General features: G+C 36.3%; 1 long non-coding RNA gene across 1 annotated transcript; it reads left to right on the forward strand.

Annotated features, from left to right (window-relative positions):
• The first annotated feature begins 369 nt into the window (after positions 1 to 369).
• Positions 370 to 2,621, forward strand: LOC107805568 (uncharacterized). The gene is made up of 2 exons (XR_012698298.1): positions 370 to 677; positions 2,076 to 2,621. It is a non-coding gene; the product is annotated as an uncharacterized LOC107805568 (long non-coding RNA).
• Positions 2,622 to 25,332: the final 22,711 nt, after the last annotated feature.

Genomic DNA, 25,332 nt, shown 5'->3' on the forward strand with positions numbered 1-25,332 from the left:
CGGCGATCGAAAGTTAACAAATTTCTCGTAGTAAGTTAATCATACTAGAATTCTAGAATAATATATGAATCTAGAATTAAATTTGAGATGAGTTTATTCTACGTATGGTTGGGATAAAATGACGGTATAACTAATCTCAGGACTAGTTATCCCGGAATAATATAATAGTGTTATTTTTATCCGTATGAAAAAGTAGGATAATGATCCCAAGATAACTAATTTCGGAATAATTAATCCTGAAATAACTAACTTATTTTTCCAACCAAACAAACGCTTAGATCTTTGCTTGTTTCGTGGTATGGACCAAACCAAAGGTTCCGCTGCTATCGACATGTGTCTGTGTAAGCGAGAGAAAAAAGGAAACCATGAAGAATAAGATTTAAAATCGGAGGAAACGTAACAAAAATAACTATCAGAATACAAGTATATATAATGCATCCCTTTAAGATTGTAACCTACAGAAAGAAATAACGAAAGTTCAAACAAAAAAAAAAAGATAAAAAATTTAAAAAAAGGAAAGAAAATGGGAAAATCAGTTGTTATTTTCATTTGCTTGTTCTTCTTGCTAGGGCTTACTCAAGCTTCTGATGAAAAACCTGAATTCTTTGTAGAAGGAAGGGTTTATTGTGATCCTTGTCGTTCACTAATCAAACACAACCTTACTAAGCCCATAGAAGGTATTATTTAATTTTTTTTTCTTTTGCTCCATTTTTTGCATTTTATATTTTTTCCAATTATTCAGATTCAACAAACAAAAAAGAAAAACTTTATACATAATAAATAAATAAATAAAAACATGTCCTATTGTTTGTTTATCATGGAATTAGTTTCTATATTCAGTTATGTTATGTTTCAGTATTTTTATTGTTTCAATTGGCGTAGTGTTCATCAAATCAAATGAGACATACAATGAGAGATAAAGAGAAATTTTACACAAATAGTCTAATGATTGAAGCTATTAAATATCTTTCCTTTTAGATGTGCGAAAATTTTAAAAGACGATATATGGATCTAGCGAAATATTTTTGAGAATGTTACGTAAATGTCTAAACTAAGCTCAAACTTACCGACCTCTAGCTATTAATCACTGACTAGTAAAATTGGCCAAACGCATACAAAATTTAAAAATTAAGATAAATAATGATTCTTTCTCTCCAAGAATAACACGTAAAGATCTCCTTACATGTTTTTAAGTGTGATCAGCAGTATTAGATGCAAGATGGAGAGGAAATTTCATGGATGATATAGGTGATGAAACACAAAGAAAATAAATATACAAAATTCCAAAAACTAAGTAAAAAAGGACCTTTTTCAATGGTTGTTCTAGATAAGTCAATATACAAAATTTGAGAAAGATTGGAGGTGATTTGGACTGATTTGGTATCAAAATTCATAGTTAAAATCGAGCTTAAAAAATTATTCTGCGCCACATGTATCAAACATGTATCTCACACACAAGTATACATGTATATACATGTGACAAACATTTGATACATATATGATACACAAACGATACACAGTGTGATACATACATTTTTTTTTCATGTACATCTTCTACTTCGAGTTTTCTATTCAAACCACCTCAAAACTTTACCAAATCATCCCAAAATTGAGATTCAAACTCCTTAAGATGTACTCAATTCATTCCAACGACATCCACTAAAAGAAAGTAAAAATTTGACATTTTTTGCTAGAAACAGCTAATTGGCAATATTGGTAGCATTTGGCTAATATTGATAATATTTTATGAATTAACTAATTTTTGTATTAATTTACTTATGGACTGACATAATTTATCTTCAGTGCGTAATTTTCCATATGTATTCATTGTTCCACTAGTCGATAAGTATTGGATATGATTTTGTAGAACCTATTACAAAAGTTAGTCTATTCCTTAGACAATTTCAACTTATACACCTTTTAGTCCTTCATGCATCAACATGTACAACACGTACTTATTGATGCTATTGTTGATAGTTTTCGTTGACGTGAGTTATTAAAACTCACACTATGACTTAAATTTGGTTCATTTTTTTCTTTTAAATATGTTGACACCGCTTACAAAAAAATTGCAGGTGCCTCTATATTTATAAAATGTAAGAACCCCGAAACTAAACATATCACATTCATGACAATGGATAAGACGAACGCCAACGGAATTTATCGGGTGCATGTAGAAGGAGATTACAAGAATGATATTTGCAAGATCGAATTGCAGTTTGGTGATAATGAAGATTGCAAAGAGAATCCATGTGAAGAAAATTACAATCAAACATTTAGGATTTCTCTCACTCACAACAATAATACTAATGGAAATGTACGTAAAGTCAATGATTTCTTTTACTACCCTAAAAGAGCAGCACTTAAAGAGTGTATACGAGAATTCAAGAATATGAAACATATGCCTCAAGTTCAAGATATCGAGTGTGCATTATTCACTGACATGTAATTTTTGGACTAGTTGTTGAATGAAGACAAAATAAGTCATAAAAAGAGGAAAAACTTATTTTGGGGGATAGGGTCTATTAAGCTCTTAAATATGCTTCTGAGAAATTTTTGTATGTAATGTGCTTTCTCATAAAGAAAATAAATGAATAAATAAAGCACCTCATTTTGGTTAACTTTTTTTTTGGTACTAAAAATAGATATTATATATTAATTAAACATGCGTACAGAGATATTGGTGCCCAGGTTGCACTATATTACAAACTAAGTCATTAGTAGCAGTAGTTACCATAGTACAAACTAAGTAATTGGTAGTAATAGTTACCATATTACAAACTAAGTTATCACTACTAGTATCTATATTATTTGTAGCATCCCTAGCAGATCTATTACTAGAACAGCAGAAGCAACTTGGACTGGTGTTGTAAATGTTCCTTCCATGCACTGTAAGCTCTTCATCTGGCAATTCACCTGCAGTTAGTGGTAGTGAAGGGGTAGCTGACAGTCCTTGCTTATCGTCTTGCCAAATTTTTGTAGCAAAAAGTGGTGCCTGGTCCAAAACATGCATTGTATAGGTTCCTTCCAAAAAATTTCCCGATTTTTCTAGTTGATCTGCTAATCTATTTTGTTCTCTGTATGCATGACTAACTATTGGATCATGGAGCATCCACAACAGGTGTCTGCAATCAGTTAATAGATTAGCAAAGTTTAAATTGTCAACGTGCAGTAGTGTAATTACCTATTTGGCATCAATTTCCACGTGGATTAGCATTAGATTATGAAGTTTAGCCAAAGTAAGCCCCTATAATAATGCATATATTTCTGTCGTAATAATTGATTGATAGGGTATGTTTCCTGAAAATCCTATAATCCAGTCCCTATTGTGGTTACTAATTATTCCTCCAATGCCATTTTTATATCGAGTAGACGAGTGTGCTCCATCCGTATTTAGTTTATATATGTTAGGTTTTGGTGGTATCCATTTTAGAGGAACCCTGATATGGCGTTGTATTTGATGACTTGAAACTGCTAGATAGCAGAATTTCAGTAGCTTGTTGTGTTGTAAAATTGATGCTAACAGGTTTATGTAATCGCTCATAAATATTTTTGTTTCTAGTGGTCCAAATATTTCATAAGCTTAATGATATATAAGTATGTGGATGTACATAGTGTGGGAATTTTTGTTATTTGTAGTTAATTAATGGAGGAAGCCATTCTTGCGGTGTATTAAAGTTATGTAAAGTATTTATATGCCGTCCTATTCCCAGGTTGTTCCACTATGTTTGAGCATTTTCACAAGTTAAAAAAATATGATTTGCCGTTTCATCAGCTTTACGATAGTAAGGAGATTCCGCATTTGTGATAATGTTAAGATGTTACAGAAATTGAAATGTTGGCAGTCTATTATGGTTAAGTAACCAAATAAAGTACTTAATTTTTGGATGTATAGGAAGATTCCATATCCATCTGAACGTGGACACTATGTTGTGGTCGTCATTGGAATTATTTTCCAAGGCTTTGTACATTGAGTTGAATGTAAATCTACCATTAGTATTTAACCCCAGTAAATGCTATCACCTTTTTTATTATAAGGCGAAATGTAAAGAGTTCTTATAATATTTTTTATACCATCTGTAAGTTCAAAAGGTAAAAGATCCCATTTCCAACCATTAGCATCATATATGCAGTTAATTTTTATTGATTGATGTTCCAAAGGTATTGGGCCACTTATTAGTGAACGAATAGTTATCCCGTTTTTTACCCAGTAGTCATTTCAAAAATTAAAATTTGCACATATTCCTATTTGCCATTGTAAACCTAGTTGGAAGTGTTCCCAACCCTTAAGTATATTACGCCAAGTTGTGAAATAATAAGTAGGTTATGAAATATGTAGGAATTTATTAATTAATATCTTATCATAAAAATGTTGGGGAGAATGAAATACTCTCCATGCTAGGCTTGCCAGTAATACATTGTTCTTTTGGCGCAGGCATTGGATCCTAGACCTCCTATTTCTTTAGGTGTAGTAATTTTCTTCCATTTTACGAGATGCAACTTCTTTTTTGTTGTGGTTATTCCCCATAGAAAATTGCATTGGTACTGCTCCATTTTATTAAGAATGGTTGTGAGCACGTGATTTTTGCCCTAAATATGATTATTCCCAAAATCCCAAACAAAATGATTTTCCTTTATTTTTTACAATTTTCGTGCATTTTGGTGTCATTTTCTGATAATTATTGCATTCTATTTGCGCATGTTAATTCTATAAAGTACAAAATATGCATTTTTGCGTTTAGGTTTTAGTATCAATTAAGGGTTAATTGTTTTAAGAAAAACAAAACATGAAAATCACAAAAATTAGTTCACTTTTGCATTTTAATGATTTTATTGTGAATTTGTCATGAAATAGCTTTTGAACAGTTTTAGTAATTAATTAGTCTTTGTTTTGAAATAACTAGGATTTCATGTTAGTTTTACATTTCCATAAAAATTAGAAAAATTATAAAAAATTGTAAAAGTGAGAAAAGAAAACAAAAAGGAAATAAGAATAGAAATTGGGTCTTAATAAAAGACCCAAATTTGGGCCAAATCAGAGAATTTTTCAGGCCCAAACACCTTAAACCGTTGCAAATCAGCCCCAGCCCAAGTCCCCAACCCGATCCGTTCCTTCTTCTAATCGAAACGACGTCGTTTCGTGGTCTCCGAATTAGGACCGCTGGATCTCATCAATCCAACGGTCCGGAACTAACGAGGTTCCTAATTTAAAAGGGTCCGAAAACCCACCCCAGACCCTCATCTTCCTCACCCCACCCCTCCTCTCAAACCCTAATCCGCGCCGCCTCTAAATCCCTCGACGGCGGTGAACGCATACTACGCCGTTCACCCCCAGATTAACACCACAGATCCCCCTCACTCTCCTCTTTCCATTGCACCCACTGGTTCCCCTCGAATAAGGCCGGAGCTCGTCGAATCTTCGATTGAAGTTTTCGGCCAAATCGAAGGTTCATTTAAATCAGCCCAAAATCACACCGCATAACCCCCGGCCCTCACTCAACACCAATCCAGGTTTATTTTCCTTCAAATCGTTGTGAAACAGCTCGAATCTTAGATCTGAGAATTTCTGGCCAAAATCCTAAACCAAATCTTTGTGATTTCGAACCGTAGTATCCTTAACCATGTGTTCTCTTGTAAGAACACATGGTTAGGGATGTTACGCGTCAAAAATCTGAAAGGATTCAGACGTTTCTGACTGGCCGGAGTTCCTTGTGCCTCTGTGAGTTTTTACTGTTTCCTTTTACTCGCATGTTTGAAGTTTTACTTACAGTTTTGTTTCGCTAATTTTTCTGTTAATTTTTTGATTTATTTGTATTAGTTTAGTTCTGTCAATTGTTGATTAGTTCTGAGTTGATATTTGTTTGAATGATTATGAGTTTATGGATTAAGAATTAGTTTCAGTTCATTTAATGTTGTTCATGTTAGTTTAAGCTTAGTTTGATATCATTTAGTTTGATTGAGTAAATATAATTGAACAATTTGGTTTTGGTCAGTCGGATTAGTTGGTTTCTGAATGATAATTAATCAATTTCAGCTAGTTTTAGATTGGATTAGGGTATTGGTTACAACTGTTAAGAATGAGGGTAGGTTCGGTAACTTTGGGGAACCTTCAGGGGTAGTCTGGGTATGGAAAAGGGTAGTTCTGATAGGAATAGTAATTTCAAAGCATATGAAAGGGCAGTATAGGTATTGTATGGGTAGAAGAATACCCTAGGGCCTTCTAGAGTGGGGTACAAGTGTAGATTTTAATAATTGTAATGTATTTACTTGTTTAGCAAGTTAAGAATAGGGGGACTAAACTGAAGATAGGGAAGGGACCAATTAGAAAATAAAGAATCAGGTCTATTCTCTTTGGGGTTGCCTATAAAAGGGCATGAAATGCCTTGGGAGAGGGGGTCTTCTTTTCTTCTTCTGCCTTCAACTCTGAGTTTCAATTTCAGCTTTCTTTCCTGCTATTGATTTCAGTTGGCATTTTAATTCCAAGTTTATTCAGAAAATAAAACATCAAAAATGGAGAAATCCGAAACAACTTCACAGTTTCATTACTAGTTTTGGATTTCAGTTTGGGTTTTGGATTTAGCATCATTATAGAGGTGCTTAGGTTCATCTGGAAGGGCTAGGAGTGCATTTGAAGTGTGTTGAGTTGGTCTGTGGAGTCTGTTGGTATTTCTGGTTTTTCAAAAGCAGTTCCTGGCAAATTCTGTGGTATACGTTGTTGAGTTTGTTGTTGTTGTTGTTCAAAGTAGCTGACTCATGTCCTTTTATCTCTTTACATTTCAATTTCTAGGTACATGTTTTGTAGCTCTCAAGTCTATGGAAATGAAGTAAATATGCTGTTTGAAGTGGATCTCTGAACTCCTCCTGCTTTTGTTTGATTTTAATGCATAAAACAGTTAGCTTACTCAATATTTCATGTCATTTGTGTACTAGACTAATCCTGGATTGTATAAGTTGGATTGATGAACTGTTAAGCATGAGTTTTGTTCATTTTGACTATTAAGGGGGTGTTTGGGTATGTAGATTCGTGTATGTAACCAAAATTGTGGACTGTTAGACTGCTATTCGTCGCTTAGCTATGTTATAGTGTAATTTCAGTTGGTGTAGTGTAACTTGGAAATCAGAAGAAACTAAAAATGATTTGAGATCCATGACTTCTATTCGTGTTAATAGCTGGAGATTGAGCAGGAAATCAGTATGTAGTTTGGGTCAGCTTAGACTAAATGCTCGTATTACCCTGTGTTAATGCAAAAACAGGAATAGAAGTAGTTAAAGAGTAATTGCTTCAAATAGTCCACTCACTCTGGATTGATGCGTAAGTATCATTAACTAGTGTAGTTGTGTCAAATTCCACAATTGTTTGAGAATTGGTTTAAGACTGGCATGTGGTTTGTTAGTGGTTTAACTTGTTAATCACCACTAGTGTACCTTAATCATTTTAATTAGCCCACTAATGGTAGTCCCTGTCCGCGGGATATCACTTCCAGTTTTTGCCAATTGCTATAATCTCATGTCATTGTTGTATAATTGGATTTTTGGGCTCAATATTGGCCAACCAGGCCCACTCCCTTTTAACTTAATCGGTTTGAGGCTTGGAGAATATCATTTGACTTGGGCCAAAAGGTAATGCTAGAAGCCCAAGGGAGTGCGAAGCATGCCGTACCCGCTTGTTACTTAGGGCTAATTGTGAAGCCCCAGATTACTGAGGATTTTTGGACAAACCCGGATTTAAAAATAGTGATTCTTAACAATGCTAATTAATTAGGACTTTTACTTTTACTCATAGAGACAAATAAGTAGAGAAATATAGTTACTTCTAGGTTTGCCCTTAAAATAAAATGAGACGAGCCTCGCCCACTAAACACAAAATTGCAGGACCCTCAATATGGTTACATAAAATTACTTAGAATTTGGGAGGGCCATCTAGCGAATTTCACGGCCTTCCCCAAAATAATATTATGTTATAATCTTTAGACGCGATTTAATTAAATCACTTTCTTAAACTCGAGTGCGCATTGATGCGACCCAAATCCAAATCTCGTTGAAGTTGAAATGTGTCGATAACCACGGGTGCATTGATTGCGATGCGGTTCGAAACGCATTTTCACGATGTCGCAAGCCCTTTAAAATAAACAACGATAAAGCGGTGTAATATTAATAAAAAGCACATAAGTTAGCATGTATTAAAATCAGATGAAATCAAATACAACAGTTAAGCGACCGTGCTAGAACCACGGAGCCCGGGAATGCCTAACACCTTCTCCTGAGTTAACGGAATTCCTTACTCAGATTTCTGGTTTGCGGGCTGTTAACAAAGTCATATTTTTCCTCGGTTCTGGATTCAATCGGTGACTTGGGACACCATTAATCTCTCAAGTGGCGACTCTGAATAATTAATAATTAAATCCCGTTCTGATTGCTCCTTTAAATGGAAAACCCCATTTGCGCCCTTGCGGGTGTAAGTGAAAAAGGAGGTGTGACAGCTCTGGCGACTCTGCTGGGGACCGAACCCAGAATCTCTGGTTCAGGGTTCAGAATTCGAGCTTAGATAAATTGTTGTATTTAATTATATCTGATTTTCCTACATGTTTTTGCTGAGTGTGCTAAATGTTACCGCTTTGATATTATCTGAACTGTATATAAACTGTGCCGACACCATTCTCTCTTCACCTCCGGGGATGTGCTTACTGGTTGAGACTCCCTATTCTGTTAGTGTCATACCTTAAAATAAAAAAGAGGCCGGATAAGTTACGAAGCCGGATGGCCTTTTGGTTCCCGGTAAGTTGCCCCCTCCTCGACTCGAGTTGTCCGCTCGGGTACACAGTCTAGAACACTGACCCAAGTTTTGAACATAGAATAACATGACTTCATGCCGGATCCCTAGTAGGAACGCTTATTCGCATCACGTTGCATTTGACTTAGGGGACTCAACACAGGGGTTGGGTCCGTCTAGGACTAGCAACCTGAAATGAAGAGACCATCCTGATGCATTCTCTTGTGCTGTGCATTTATTTGTTCCGAACCTGCATGTTGACCGGTTTCTGAATCTCGGGTGTTGGAAAATTGAAAAAAAGAGAAAAGAGTGAAATAAAATATCAGTTAAGGAGTTAATTGATTATTTTAGAAATAAGAAATCAATGACCAATTACCGGCGAAACTCTGCCGAAATGAAGAGGAAAAAAGGAAATGTTTATAGAAAAAGAGTCTTTGTTTTGACAAACATAAGTTGTTTCATTATTTTTGTTGAAAAAAAATGAAAAAGAAAAAGAGTCCATTTTTTAGCTTGGAAAAATAGGTTGTTTTAGTTGTTGAAAAAAAAAGGAAAAAGAGTTTTGTTTTAATAGTTGTTATTCGCTTATTCTAAAAACAAAAATGGAAAAGAGTCATTGTTTTAAAATAGTTCGGTTAATTTGCCCGAACTACGCAGGTTTGATTCTCACAGGGCGTGAGATACGTAGGCAACCCTCATCGGGTCCAACCTCCCCTTTGCAAAAATAGTCAAAAAAATGTGTCAAAAATAGCCAAATGTTCCTAAACGGAACGCCGGAAGGCTGACCTCGCGTAGATAGCCACCTTTGGTCATGTGTTTTCATGTTTTATTTTTATTATTTTATTTATTTTTATCTTAAAAATAAAAAAAAGCTAAGTAGAGCCGTCTTGTCATAAATAGCCTTAAAATCTTTTTCCCAAAGCACTGAAAGGCCATGTTTGAAAATCAAGTTCTTCGCTTGAAAATATATAGGTAATTTTGGGTCGCAAATATAGACAATTTTCTTTGTTGAGTCAAACAAGAGTTTTCTTCTGCTTAAACGCTTTAATAAATGTGCAGGATGAGCACGATGGTGAATGAGCCCTTTTCAATAATGACCAAAATCTCTTTTGAGCTGCAGTTATGGTGGAATGATTTAGGTAAAGAGGGGCAAGACGAAGTGAGAAAATATTTGAAAGACCTTCCGGATTTATTAAACATTCAGCCTCGGGGGGATATTATCAGGGCACTGGTCGCCCATTGGGATGCGGCACATAATGTATTTCATTTTTCAGACTTTGAGCTCACCCCAACATTGGAAGAAATAGCGGGGTACATTGGAAGTGATCAAGCTCCATTGAGGTTCAAATACTTGATTGCTCCTAGGGCCATTACCATACACCGATTCTTGGATTCCTTGAAAATACCCCGAACAGTTCATCATCCAGATTTTGCAAAGGGTTTCTGCAGTTTCCGCTTCATGTATGATAGATATGGCCACGTGGGCGGGTTCAATAATCCAGACTTTAAGCTATGCAATAGAAATAGCCGTCAAAAATGGGAGGAACACAGACGGGTGGCATTTATGATAGCCTTTTTGGGCCTCATAATATTCCCAAGGAAAAATGGTAATATTGATTTGAAGGTAGCGAGAGTCGTCAGTACCTTGCAAACCATGGGGAAAAGCACTTTAGCACCTGTAAGCACGTGATTTTTGCCCTATATGAGAATTACTCCCAAAAAATTCAAAAATCAAGTAATTTTTATTGGTGTGCAATTTTGTAATATTTTGTGATATTTTGAATAATTATTTGTATTTGTCTGGAAATCTAAATATACTTGTTTGATTGTTGTTGTTGAATCTGAAAATAGGATTGTTTGTTGCTAAAAAATATTGTTCAATCAAATTTTAGTTGTTTTTTGTTGTTCAATTTGTGTTCATGTGATTTGTTGTTGAAGTGTTGAAGAAATCATGTTCATGTGATTTGTTGTTTAAATTTGTGTAGAAATTGGTCATATTAGCTATATTTTGGTTGAGTGTGATTAATTGATTTGTTATAGCTGATGGGTAGTTTGGTAATTTGCAGTACGTTAAGGGGTAGTTTGGTAATTTCAGTAAGGTCGGAGGGGTAGTTTAGGAATTGTATATTTTGTAATTGTTTATATGAAGCATGGGGGACAAAATGTAATGGGGTGGGTTGTGATATAGTTGTTTAATATAAAGGGGGGACAAGACAAAATTTAGAGGGGAGGAATCTTGTATTTATTTATGTTAGGCATGGGGGACAAAAAATAATGGGGTGGTGTGATATATTTATTTAATGTAATGGGGATAAGTGGGAAGATAATGGGTTTGGTAGAGAAAATGGATAGATTTTAATTGATTAAAGGGTTGAGATTATATATAGGAAGTCTTGAACACAAGACAAGGACACACAGAGATAGAGAAAAAAAACGGACAGAGAATAAGAGAAAAAAAAAGAGCTGAATATTTAAGAGAGAAAAATTCCGAAAAATATTCAAACTTTCAAATAAAAAAAACTAAAAAATCTTCTGCTTTCTTTCATTGTTTGAAATCAGCATTAATTGTTGTTGTTTCATAAAAGTTGGAAGCATTTGTTTTGGGATTACTACTCCACCGGTCTGTTACTGGGTTGTTACTGTTGCTGGGCAGTTGTTGTTGTGTTGTACTGTTATTACTGCTGCTGATTCTCATCTTTATTTTCTTTTGCTTCCAATATCAGGTACACAACTGACACGCTGGTTATTGTAATCCGAAATATGAAGCATGAATACATATGAAGAATGAAATTTTGAAGTTTTAATTTCGTTTTTCTTTATTCCTTTTGTTGATTATATTTAAGCTATTTCATGTATTACTAAATAATAATTGGAATAAGAAAAAATAACATAAGTTAGTCTTTAATGAATCAGTTCGGCAAAACAGGTTAATTCACTAGTTATGAAGGTTTCAAGATTATCAACAGTAGGTTAATCATGAATAACTAGCTAAATTTAGCTAAGACATGAATTTAAATTAAATTTCGTAAATTAGGCATTAAGGCATTTGAGTTCAGGCAAGATTAGAAACTTCGTTTAAGTCTAAAAGACTTTCTAAAAAGCTTTAGTAATTATGGTTAAAATCTAGTTTCAAATGGTCGTGAATAATTAATCTCAATAGTTTTTTTTATAACAATGCTGAGTTTTAATCTAGCTGTATTTGATTCTTTTAAATATTAGTTGTCAAATTTTTATTTTATTTATAATTTCAAATTTTTTTAAATAAAATTCCTTTTCATCAATATTTGTATTAATCTAGCAATTAGTATGTCATGCTTTCTTAAATAAATAAAATAAAAGCTAGTAATTAATTAGGATTTTTTTTCCTTTATTTTAGAGACTAATTTTTATAGAAAAATGTAGTCGCTTTAAGATTTGTCCATTTAAAATAAATGAGATGAGCCTCGCTTAATAAAATGTATAGATTGCGGGGCCCTCAATAAATGTACATTTAATTGCTTAGAATTCGGGAGGAGCCGTTTTAGCAAATTTCACGGCCCTACCCAAAAATAATGATACGCTAGTTGCTTTAGGCGCGTATTTAACAATGTTATTTTCTTAAATACGGGTGTGCATTTATGTAACCCAAATCCAAATCTCAACGGAGTCGAAATGTGTCGATAACCACGGGTGCATTGATTGCGACGTGGTTTGAAATACGTTTTCACAATGTTGCAATTCTTCGTAAAATAATAACAATAAATAAAAAATAATAAAAGCGGCTAAAGGATAAAATTTGCACATAAGTTTATAATACGTATTATATCAGATAATCAAGCCGAATATAACAGTTGAGCGACCGTGCTAGAACCACGGAACTCGGGAATGCCTAACACCTTCTCCCGGGTTAACAGAATTCCTTATCCGGATTTCTGGTATGCAGACTGTAATATGGAGTCATTCTTTTCCTCGATTCGGGATTAAAATTGGTGACTTGGGACACCCTAAATCTCCCAAGTGGCGACTCTGAAATAAATAAACAAATCCCGTTTCGACTGTCCTTTAATTGGAAAAAACTCCTTGCACCCCACGGGGGCGGAAAAAGGAGGTGTGACAGCTCTGGCGACTCTGCTGGGGAATTTAATGTTGGACCCAGAACCACTGGTTCAGGGTTAGAATTCGAGCTTAGATAAATTATTATATTTGGTTTTATCTGATTTTTACATATTTGAGCCTAATGTGCTAAATGCTGCTTTTACCGCTTTGATATTATTTGAACTGTACATATGAACTGTGCCGAAACCTTTCTCTTCTTACCTCCGGGGAGAAGCTCGCTGGTCGAGGCTCCCTATTCTATTAATGTCAATACCTGAAATAAGAAAGAGGACGGATAAGTTACGAAGCCGGATGGCCTTTTGGTTCCCGGTAAGTTGCCCCCTCCTCGACTCGAGTTGTCCGCTCGGGTACACAGTCTAGAACATATACCCAGGTTATAAACCTAGTATAACGAAACCTCATGCCGGATCCCTAGTAGGAACGCTTATTTGCATCACGTTGCATTTGACTTAGGGGACTCAACACAGGGGTTGGGTCCGTCTAGGACTAGCAACCTGAAATGAAAAGACCATTCTGATGCATCCTACTTGCTCTGTACATATATTTGTTTCGAACTTGCATGTTGACCGGTTTCTGAATCTCGGGAAGGTTGGAAAATTGAAAAAAAAAAGAGGAAAAAGAATATATCAGTTAGGGAGTTAATTGATTATTTTAGAAAAAAATCAATGACCAATTACTGGCGAAACTCTACCGAAATTTTGAAGAAAAAAAAAAGAGGAAAATATTTTATTTTGTTTTACTAAAAAATATAAAAAAAGAGTCTTTTATTTTTGGAAAAATAGATTGTTTTATGTTGTTGAAAATGAAAAAAAAAATCGTTATTTTGTCTTTTTCAAAAAATAGAAAAGGAAAATAGATTGTCTTGCCAGGAAAAAATAAAAATGGAAAAGAGTCATGTTTTAAAATAGTTCGGTTAATTTGCCCGAACTACGCGGGTTTGATTCTCACCGGATGTGAGATACGTAGGCAACCCTCATCGGGTCCAACCCCCCTTTTGCTAAAAAAGCCAAAAACAAATAAAAAAAACAAAAAAAAAACATGTCAAGATTTTTAATTTTGTCATAAATAAGTCGGGTGATATCCGACCTCCCCTTTTACAAAAAAAATAGCAAAATATATATGTCAAATTTCTAAGAAGTCGGGTGACGTTGTTTTATCAAGACATAGCCGAATGTTCCCGAAGGGGACGCTGGAAGGCTGACTTTGCATAAATAGCCACTTTTGGGTCATATTTAAGATTTGGTCCAGTTGACCCACACAGCCTTAAAAATCTTCGTCCCCGAGACGTTGAAAGGCCGTGTTTGCAATATTGAGTTTTCTAATTTGAAAAACGATAAAAAGAGTCATAAATAAGTCAGGTGATGTTGTTATGTCATAAATAGCCGAATGTTCCCGAAAGGAATGCCGGAAGGCTGACTTTGCATAAACAGCCACTTTTGGGTCATGTTTAGGATTTTTGGTCTAGTTGACCCACACAGCCCTATAAATCTTCGTCCCCGAGGCGCTGAAGGGCCGTGTTTGCAACACCAGGTTTTTATTATAATTTTAAAAGTAAAAAAACAAAGAGTCGGCGGTCAGGTGAATACCGTTTGAATTTTGTCATAATAAGCTGAGCCAGCTTCGGCCGCGTCTTAAACCGTTCTTGCCGAAATAGCCTTAGAGTATCTTTCAGTTGTCGAAAGGTTATTTTCGTAAAAGAATGGACAAGTTGGTAAAGTGTCATAAAATAATCCTCCCCGGCCTCAAAATTCATGTGAGAATTGGAAGGGGCCACATTTGCAAAAATAGTCGTTTGGTTGCATTTGACAAACGGGGAAAGGAAGCTGGCCGTTTGTTTTTGAGTTTGTAAATTTTTTGATTAGAATATGCGGGTTGTTTGATTTTCAAGTTTGTAGGTCATCTTTAAACCATTGAAACTCAGTTTGTTTTAAATATGAAAATTAAAAAAAATGTTGAGTATTGTTTATCTTTATTGGTCCGAACTACGCAAGGTCTGATTCATGCGGGGTCATGATACGTAGGCAATCTCCATAAGATTCGACCACAACAAAAAATGAAAGGAAAAATGAAAAGAAAAAAAAATCAAAAAAAATCAAAAAAAAAAGAAAAAAGAGAAAAAAAAGAAAGATGTTGTTAATAATGAGGACCGACTGAGTCCATTCTAACCTATTTTGTTTTGAATCACAAAGAAAGTTAAGGTGGTTGGTTTGTGGTAAGCCGGAAATACAAGACCCAAAAACACACTTTGCGGGGATCAGGCCTGATAACAGAAGCACTCGAATCCTATTGGGACTTGTTGACTAAAGTTGATGATATTGAAGCTGGCAATGGTCTGGACAATACTGATGCGAAGCTCAGTGGCTAAGATGCCAATTTTGATAAAGTAGGAGGACGCTCCGTTCCTTGGTTAGCAAGAGAGAAGCTTGTGGTGGCGTATTTTGTTGTCATTTCTATTGTCTGGATTATTCTTAGGGTTGTAATCTAGATATTGTCTTGTGTCAAACCTTCTTATCTTTTCATTTCGTCATAGCAGTCTGTTTAAGTTTTGTCCAGTTTGTTTAAGATTTTATTCTGGTTTGTTTTGTTTGTCTTGTCATTCAAACCATTTCACTGGTAATCTAATGCAAAATCCGGTCCTTTTTATTTCCAGTTTTCTTTTGTTTAGTCCTTTTAACATTTTTGTTCAGCGCCGATTCTCGTGACATGACATGCGCACACAGTTTGGGCCTAATTTTAAAAGTTAATCATAAGACTCTGGGAAGGTGATCAAAGCATTTAAAGGAAATAAGAACGGTTTGGGATTATTTGAAGCCCGAGTCATGTGGAACTGGGGCAAGTTAAACACAAAGAAAACCGTTAAAAGCAAGATTCGCCAAATTGGCATGAGGGTCGTTCATGATAATGAGAGTGTCGCCCAACGGTGCTTTAGAAATGACAAAGGAAAAATAAAATGTTTAACATAATTGTCAAAGTCCAGCACCATCAGAAGAGACTATAAATCTATGTTCAATTGTGTTGTTTGCACTTGGCATGTTTTGAAGACTGGAATGACGAAGGCATTTTGTTCTGCTATCTAAACACTTTATCCTTCGTTACCCCCCTTTGAGCCTTATTTACTTTCTTTCATACCCCTCGTTCGGAATCAATAGCAACGACTAGGAAATACGAACCTGGAAGGTAAAGAAAAAAAAATCAAAAAATAAAAAACAAAAAAAGAAGAAGAGAAAATGATAACAAAAAAAAAGTCAAATGAAAATAGAGGAATTGGGAACTACGTTCGACCTGATTCCTCAAAGGGGATACGTAGGCGCCTCACGGTTCGGTCATGGTGTAATAAAAATAATAAAAAATAAGTAAATAATCCCCAAGCAAGAAACTGGGACAAGGGTTGCGCTTGTGGTAAGCAAAATTGGTTCCGAAGGTTGTAATTTTAAAACCCCAAATTTATTTTGTTTTTGAGCCTTTAATACCCTTTCTTTATAGCCTGTCCAAAAACCCACATTACGGTCCAAAGAAAGACCTTCTGATCAGTCTTCAAAAGATGCCAAGTCAGACAAATGAGAGTCTTACCGGTGAACATAACACTCTGTTCCACAATAGAAAGGACTCTAATCTCCAGCAGAGAGAGTCATACCGGCAACACTCCAAATCCCCAGCTGGAAAGTGATACAAATGAGAGAGTCTTATCGGTGAAAATCTTCACGGACACCATAAGGCGATGAAAGCTGAGAGAAAAACCAAAATGAGAGAGGCTTGATAGTGAAAACCCTTCGGGCACTACAAGTCGAATAAGATTGGGAATCAGATGGGGAATTGCCAATTGAAGGTCTTGAAAGACGATTGACGGCAGAGGATAGGCCACATGTGCATGTCATGACCATTAGAATCGGTATTTGCGTTTGATAGGTTTTTATTTATAGTTTCTTTTGTTAAAGAGTCATTTTTTTCGTTGTCTTTTATTCTGTTCCCTTTTATCTTTTCCTTTCATAAAAATTTCCCCAGTAGAGTCTTTTGGTCAGAACCAGTAGGAGATGACTTCAAAATAGGCCATCAGCTTTCCAAGATAAGATCTGACTAGTACATCCAAGTGGTATAGTCAGGAAGGAACAAGCGCGAGGCCAGTGTCAAGAAAGATATCTCCAACAAAAGGATTGACGAGTGTCAAGAGGGATATCCTTGCCAAAATCAAAGGTCATAAACCTCAAGGCCAAGGCCTGTGGACAAATCAAGGAGAGCAATGAGCATGATTTGGGAAATTCATGCAAGACTAAAAGGTCGGAAAATGCAAGTTTCCGAGCCATGCCACGAAAAAAGAGGGATATCCCCAGCAGAAAAGGATTATCCCCAGCAAATAATATCATCCCCAACAAGTTTTGGAACGCAGAGCAGGGAAGGAGAAAGGGAAAAGCCATCCCAGTAGGCGTATCACAACCAACCACCGCATTTCAAACTAACAAATTTTGTTTGATTTGAAACAGGTAAGAGAAATGGCATTTATAACGGAAATGCATGCCACAAGAAAGATTGTCAAACTGGGGCAGAAAATTTTCTTTTCAGTTAGAAAATTTTCTGGAAGTCAGGTACCCATTCAAGGAAGAATAAAGATAGCATCAGTCTCAAGGGAAGTTGTGTTTGAACCAGTGTTGCCCCAACATAATAAGTTTCAATGGAGGAAGTATTCCCCAGCAGACAGAATAAAGGGATGACACTTGTGCTCAGAAAAGCAAAAAGCCATTATCATCCCCAGCAGCTTCCAGAAGAATGAAGCATCGATTTGAAAAGATAAAATTCCCCAGCAGCGTTATCCTCAACAACGTTATCCCGAGAAGATAACACTTTTATCCCCAGCTGTGTTGAAAAAAAAAGAAAAAAAAAAGAAAAAAAATTGAATTTGAAGGAGGGGAAGAAAGGAGGCTTCCCCAGTAGTATTATCCCCAGCAATCAGGCGTCCACCTGGAGAACAAGGAAGAGCAGTTGGAGTATTAGCAATCAGGCGTCCACCTGGAGAACAAGGAAGAGCAGTTGAAGTATCAGCAATCAGGAGCCCACCTGGAGAATAAGGGAATACAATGGAAGTATCAGCAATCAGGAGCCCACCTGGAGAATAAGGGAATACAATTCAAATTTTAAGTAATCAGGAGCCCCCCTGAAAAACAGAATGGCGTTTTATTTTTGACATTATTGGTTGAAGTCAGGAGCCCCCCTAAAGAACAGAATGGTGATTTGTTGGTTGAAGTTGGGAGCCCGCCCATATAACAGAGGAATACATTCAGTCTTTTCACTTAAAAAAAAGAAAAAAAGAAAAAAAAATGAAAAAAGAAGAAAAAGGAGGTGTGACAGCTCTGGCGACTCTGCACTGGGAAGCAGAAGGTTGCAATAAGAAGTCCCAGCAAAAACTCAAGTGCATGTGTCGAAAGGAAGAAAAGCATCGGAAGAAAAGCACCGTAAGAAATGCAAGCAGACAAGAAAGCAAGGCAACAAAAACAAATTGCAGTCTAGCCTAGCTTCTTGTTTTCTTTTAAGCACGGTGTAACAAGGAGATCGGTAAGCAGTGGTAATAGCATGCAACAACAGTAACATTACAGTCCAACGGTAGTCCCAGCTACCAAAACTTCCCGAACTACATTGACCTGATTCCTGTTTAGCCCAGGATATGTAGGAAACCTTTGAAGCAAAGGCTCGGTCAAATCTTTTTTAAGAAAAAATGCTTCACACGGAGTACTCGGATGGGCAAAAATCGCTCGATTTATCTTTGCACGAAAACCCTTCGTGTCTTCGGGCAAAAAGGGGCAGCTGTAAGCACGTGATTTTTGCACTATATGAGAATTACTCCCAACAAATTTAAAAATCAAGTAATTTTTATTGGTGTGCAATTTTGTAATATTTTGTGATATTTTGAATAATTATTTGTATTTGGCTGTGCATGTTTATTTGTTAAATTAATAAAAATATAAAAATATGTCGCATTTTGCATGTAGGATTTAATTCTACAATTGTTAGTAATTAAATTAGTTTTACAAAAATTAAAAATTACAAAAATATACATCTTTTGCATTTTTAGCATTTAATGTCCAAATATACAATTTTATACTTAATTATTACTTAATTGTGCGTTAATTATTATTGGGAGTTACTTTGCGCTTTGATAACTTGATTTAGTTCTTAATAATAATTTAAATATTTTTATAATTTAGTTTTAGAAAATAAAAGAAGAAAAGAGAACAAAAATACAAAGAAAAATCGGATTGGGCCACTTCTTCAATTTTCAAACCATAGGCCCAAATAATTGCCCAATCTTCCCCATGACCCAGTCCACTTCAGACCGGGTCGACCCGGTCCGCCCCATTAACCCATTAACCCAACACCCATTCTTCATTTTGTCCAACACAAAACAAAACAAAAAAAAAGAAGACAAAGAAACCCTAAAAAAGGACCAAAACCATCTGCCCCCTCCCTTGGCTTCTTCTTCTCCAAAATACAAAACACCACCACAGTAACGCCACCACCAAACAGGCCCGGCAGCAGCCCACCTCTCGCCGACCTTATTGTTGTCGTCGTTGTTTCATCTCTCGCGAGCAGCCGTTGGTCGCTGCGTTGCTCCCCCTTCATCGTCCGCTTCAAGCTCGAACAACCGAGCTGCTGCCTCACTTCGTCTGTTTCTCGTTGTTGCTTCACCATGAACGACCACGCCAGACGTCCGCCATTAACGACCTCCGTTGATGCTGCGCCAACCAGCTGCTACTGCTTCATCTTCTCCGGCTCCTCCGTTTCGCTGATGCTCCGCCATTGGTGTGTCGACCATTGTTGCTGCTGGCTGCTCGTTTCTGCTTCGGGCTGCTAGTGTTTCCTCGTCAACGACCAAGCTCGAACAACCGAGCTGCTGCTGCCTCACTTCGTCTTCTTCAGCTCGAACAACCATAGCCGCTGCTTCATCGTCCAAACCACACTGTCGCCGCTGCTCCATCTCCTCCTCGCGTCCGAGCTGCTGCTGCGTCCATTTCACTTCCGATGTCCAGCAGTAGCGGATGCTACTGCTTTCCTCTTTGCAGCATCCCAAACAAACCTACTACAGGCGTGAGGTCCATAGCAGTCCGAAAACCCACATAGCAGTCCAGTCGAGTTCGCGTACATGGATGAGTTTTGGTCGATGTCGTCGATCCCTGTTTGAGTTCGTCGTTGGTTGGTCGTTGTTCGTTGTTGAGTCCGGACAGATTTATTCCCATTCGAGTTTCGTCGAAACAGTCCGTACATATTTCATTTCGATCCGGTTAGTAGTTTTTGAGTTGTATTTTTTGTCCATATTTTTGTTTGATATTTTTCGGATCCAAAATCGTTAAAGGATTCAATTCTTGTTTTGTTCGTTGTTCATCGTTGAAATCATTTTCTAGTGTGTTCATGTGTTTGATTGAATTAATTTTCAGATTTCAAATGGAAAGTTAATTAGTGGTTTTTCATGTTTATTTCATGTTTGTTTTATTGTTTAGGTAAGAATTTGTTAGTTTGATGTTTGTTAGATTCAAATTGAAATTTAATTGATTATTTCTTCAATTTGTTTCATGTTGTTATATATTTTCCAGAAATTATTAATGTTGTTTGAGCCGTTTAATCCGTCATGTTTGTTGTTTAAAATATTTTCATTCATGTTCATACTTTGTTTGGTTGATCTTGAATCCGAAATTTGTATAGTTTGATTTCTTGTTTATCACTTATGATTATTTCTTGAATTTGTCTCATAATCCTGTTTAAGTTTAATATAGGAATTGTTTGTTGTGATGTTGTTAGAGTTGATTTTAAGTTCAATATTATTGAATTTGGAAATCTAAATATACTTGTTTGATTGTTGTTGTTGAATCTGAAAATAGAATTGTTTGTTGCTAAAAAATATTGTTCAATCAAATTTTAGTTGTTCTTTGTTGTTCAATTTGTGTTCATGTGATTTGTTGTTGAAGTGTTGAAGAAATCATGTTCATGTGATTTGTTGTTTAAATTTGTGTAGAAATTGGTCATATTGGCTATATTTTGGTTGAGTGTGATTAATTGATTTGTTATAGCTGATGGGGTAGTTTGGTAACTTGCAGTACGTTCAGGGGTAGTTTGGTAATTTCAGTAAGGTCGGAGGGGTAGTTTAGGAATTGTATATTTTGTAATTATTTATATGAAGCATGGGGGACAAAATGTAATGGGGTGGGTTGTGATATAGTTGTTTAATATAAAGGGGGGACAAGATAAAATTTAGTGGGGAGGAATCTTGTATTTATTTATGTTAGGCATGGGGGACAAAAAATAATGGGGTGGTGTGATATATTTATTTAATGTAATGGGGATAAGTGGGAAGATAATGGGTTTGGTAGAGAAAATAGATTGATTTTAATTGATTAAAGGGTTGAGATTATATATAGGAAGTCTTGAACACAAGACAAGGACACACAGAGATAGAGAAAAAAAATGGACAGAGAATAAGAGAAAAAAAAAGAGCTGAATATTTAAGAGAGAAAAATTCCAAAAAATATTCAAACTTTCAAATAAAAAAAAACTAAAAAATCTTCTGCTTTCTTTCATTGTTTGAAATCAGCATTAATTGTTGTTGTTTCATAAAAGTTGGAAGCATTTGTTTTGGGATTACTACTCCACCGGTCTGTTACTGGGTTATTACTGTTGCTGGGCAGTTGTTGCTATGTTGTACTGTTATTACTGCTGCTGATTCTCATCTTTATTTTCTCTTGCTTCCAATATCAGGTACACAACTGAAACGCTGGTTATTGTAATCCGAAATATGAAGCATGAATACATATGAAGAATGAAATTTTGAAGTTTTAATTTCGTTTTTCTTTATTCCTTTTGTTGATTATATTTAAGCTATTTCATGTATTACTAAATAATAATTGGAATAAGAAAAAATAACATAAGTTAGTCTTTAATGAATCAGTTCGGCAAAACAGGTTAATTCACTAGTTATGAAGGTTTCAAGATTATCAACAGTAGGTTAATCATGAATAACTAGCTAAATTTAGCTAAGACATGAATTTAAATTAAATTTCGTAAATTAGGCATTAAGGCATTTGAGTTCAGGCAAGATTAGAAACTTCGTTTAAGTCTAAAAGACTTTCTAAAAAGCTTTAGTAATTATGGTTAAAATCTAGTTTTCAAATGGTCGTGAATAATTAATCTCAATAGTTTTTTTTATAACAATGCTGAGTTTTAATCTAGCTGTATTTGATTCTTTTAAATATTAGTTGTCAAATTTTTATTTTATTTATAATTTCGAATTTTTTTAAATAAAATTCCTTTTCATCAATATTTGTATTAATCTAGCAATTAGTATGTCATGCTTTCTTAAATAAATAAAATAAAAGCTAGTAATTAATTAGGATTTTTTTTCCTTTATTTTAGAGACTAATTTTTATAGAAAAATGTAGTCGCTTTAAGATTTGTCCATTTAAAATAAATGAGATGAGCCTCGCTTAATAAAATGTATAGATTGCGGGGCTCTCAATAAATGTACATTTAATTGCTTAGAATTCGGGAGGAGCCGTTTTAGCAAATTTCACGGCCCTACCCAAAAATAATGATACGCTAGTCGCTTTAGGCGCGTATTTAACAATGTTATTTTCTTAAATACGGGTGTGCATTTATGTAACCCAAATCCAAATCTCAACGGAGTCGAAATGTGTCGATAACCACGGGTGCATTGATTGCGACGTGGTTTGAAATACGTTTTCACAATGTTGCAATTCTTCGTAAAATAATAACAATAAATAAAAAATAATAAAAGCGGCTAAAGGATAAAATTTGCACATAAGTTTATAATACGTATTATATCAGATAATCAAGCCGAATATAACAGTTGAGCGACCGTGCTAGAACCACGGAACTCGGGAATGCCTAACACCTTCTCCTGGGTTAACAGAATTCCTTATCCGGATTTCTGGTATGCAGACTGTAATATGGAGTCATTCTTTTCCTCGATTCGGGATTAAAATTGGTGACTTGGGACACCCTAAATCTCCCAAGTGGCGACTCTGAAATAAATAAACAAATCCTGTTTCGACTGTCCTTTAATTGAAAAAAACTCCTTGCACCCCGCGGGGGCGAAAAAGGAGGTGTGACAGCACCTATGATCGTGGCTGATATCTTCCGAGCTCTCACTGCGTGCAAATGGGGGCAAATTTTTTGAGGGATGTAACCTGTTGTTACAAATGTGGATGACTGAGCATTTGCGCCCTCACTCTCAGTTATTGAGTTATGGTTCGGCTGAGAAAACTTGTATAGGCGAATTTTACACAAGAATTAAAGGGGCTAGTCTACCGGAAGGAGTCACGGCTTGGGCACTATTATTTCGGAACCTCAATGCCAGCCAGATACAGTGGGTGCTTGGATGGTTTCCTGTCGAAGAAATCTTATATATGCAAGCAGCCCGCCCGCATTTTCTGCCGATGGGACTCAAAAGCATCCATCCCTATGCACCATATCGGGTTCTGAGGCAACTCGGTAGATATCAAGTAGTACCGAAAGATGAAGATTTGAGTACCCAAGTGGTCGAAATCAGTCCTGATGGTCGATTCCCCGAGGAAGAAGTTCGCCAAATTTGGAGTGAGTGTCAACATATGATGGCAAACACTTGTGTGTCAGATAGGGTCAAAGGGGAAGTTGCCCCAGGGTATCACGAATGGTTCAGAGGTGATGTGCCATGTGGGAGACCGGCTAAAAGACCTCATCTCGAAGATTTCGCCAAGTCATCCCAAGAACAGTGGGACTGGTTAGCAAAGGAAGAAGGCTATCGAGTTGAGATCGGTAAACTGAAGCAGCAAGTTGAGAGTCTGAAATTCGAGAACAGTGTACAGGTTGTCGCGGATCAAGGTGAAAAGAATAGACTGGCTCGAGAAAATGAAGCACTTAGGGCCCAAATCCGACAGTTAAAGATAACCATCGATAAGCGACCGAGGAGCCGATCCGATGAGCAATTGGTAAAAAGATTGGAAAATGAAGTCAGGGAATGGCAGGATGAATTAGAAAAATTTGAGAATGTCATGGCAGAACTTAAAGCCCAGTGGGCTACAAGAACAGAGGAGCGTCGCCAATACTTGAATCTGTTGAAAAGGGACCATGAGAAAATTGTGGCCAGTTTAAAGAGAAAAGTGGTTGCCCTTGAGGGTAAAGCGGTTAGGCAGGCTAGAGATTTTGAAATTAAAAGTGGACACTGTTACAACTTGTTGGCCCAGATGGAGGTAGAAGTACAACGGCTGCAAGACCAACACCTGCAGGACTCTCGAGCTTTAAAGACATGCAGCGATCAGATAAGACGCTTGCTCATAGAAAAGAAGCAAACAAAAGACAGGATTAGAGCCATTGCTCATGCCATTTTCAGGAGATGCCGGTTTGTGAAGACATGACTCATACTACTTTTGTCTCAGTAGTGATGATCTATGTGAAGCAAACCATGAATGAGTTAGAGCATCTTGAAAGGGATTTGGATCCTAGGCCCGCAGCGAGGCCGAACGACGCCCTGCAGACACCTAAGTTTGAAGCACTAGAATATGCATAGTCCGTGTCTGTAATTTTCTACCATTTTGAGTCAGTCTTTCGTATGTCCGTTATCTTTACGGGTCAAGTATGTTCGTAGTCTTAGAGTTTGTATTTAATTTGCGTCCGTTAGTTTCATTCCGAAAAAGTGTTGAGTTTGTAATAGTTTGTTTTAGTAATGAAAATTGAAATTTTATTTCCACCCTTTATTTGTGCATTTATTTTCACGAACTACGCTTGGTCTGATTCGTGCGGGGTCACGATACATAGGCAATCTCCATAAGATTCGACCATAATCGTAAAAAAAATAGAAAGAGGAAAAAGAAGAAAATAGAAGGAAAACCGAGAAAGAGAGAAAGAAAGAAAAGAGCGGAAAAACAGAAAGAGAAAGAAACAAAAGAAAGAGAAGAGAACAAGAGAGGGATGAGGTGATAAAAGGGTAGAAAGAAACGAGGAACGAAGTGCCGGGATGATGCATGCGATCGAGCAAATGCATAATAAGAAATGATTAATTGTATAAATGCATTCATGCCAACGTGCTGTTGCTAAATCTGTTAAAACCTAATCGCTAACAAAGTGGTTATCTAAATGTGTGAGCCCAGGCAGGTGGTTAGTTGATTGGCAATTCTGGCAACTCACCCGTATAACACCCGATCGAAGGATCAAGTAAAAATGACAGGGCAAGATTCGGAAATCAGTATCGTAGACCCTTCAAATGAGGTTGAGGTAATAGATGTGGGTGCTATGAAAGAAGAGATGAAGAAATTAAAAGCACAAATGACTGAAATGCATCGGGCATGGTCTCAAGGACATCCGACACCACTATATCCTGCTAATCCATCTTACATCCCACCATCGTCCCAAGCTCAGGAGCCCACCACTCCTCACGCATCTTCAGTTTTCCCCTATCCCGCTCAGGGTTATGGTACAACTTCATACGATCCCCCAGC

This window comes from Nicotiana tabacum, chromosome 13, assembly GCF_000715075.1.
Source record: "Nicotiana tabacum cultivar K326 chromosome 13, ASM71507v2, whole genome shotgun sequence".
NCBI lineage: Eukaryota > Viridiplantae > Streptophyta > Magnoliopsida > Solanales > Solanaceae > Nicotiana > Nicotiana tabacum.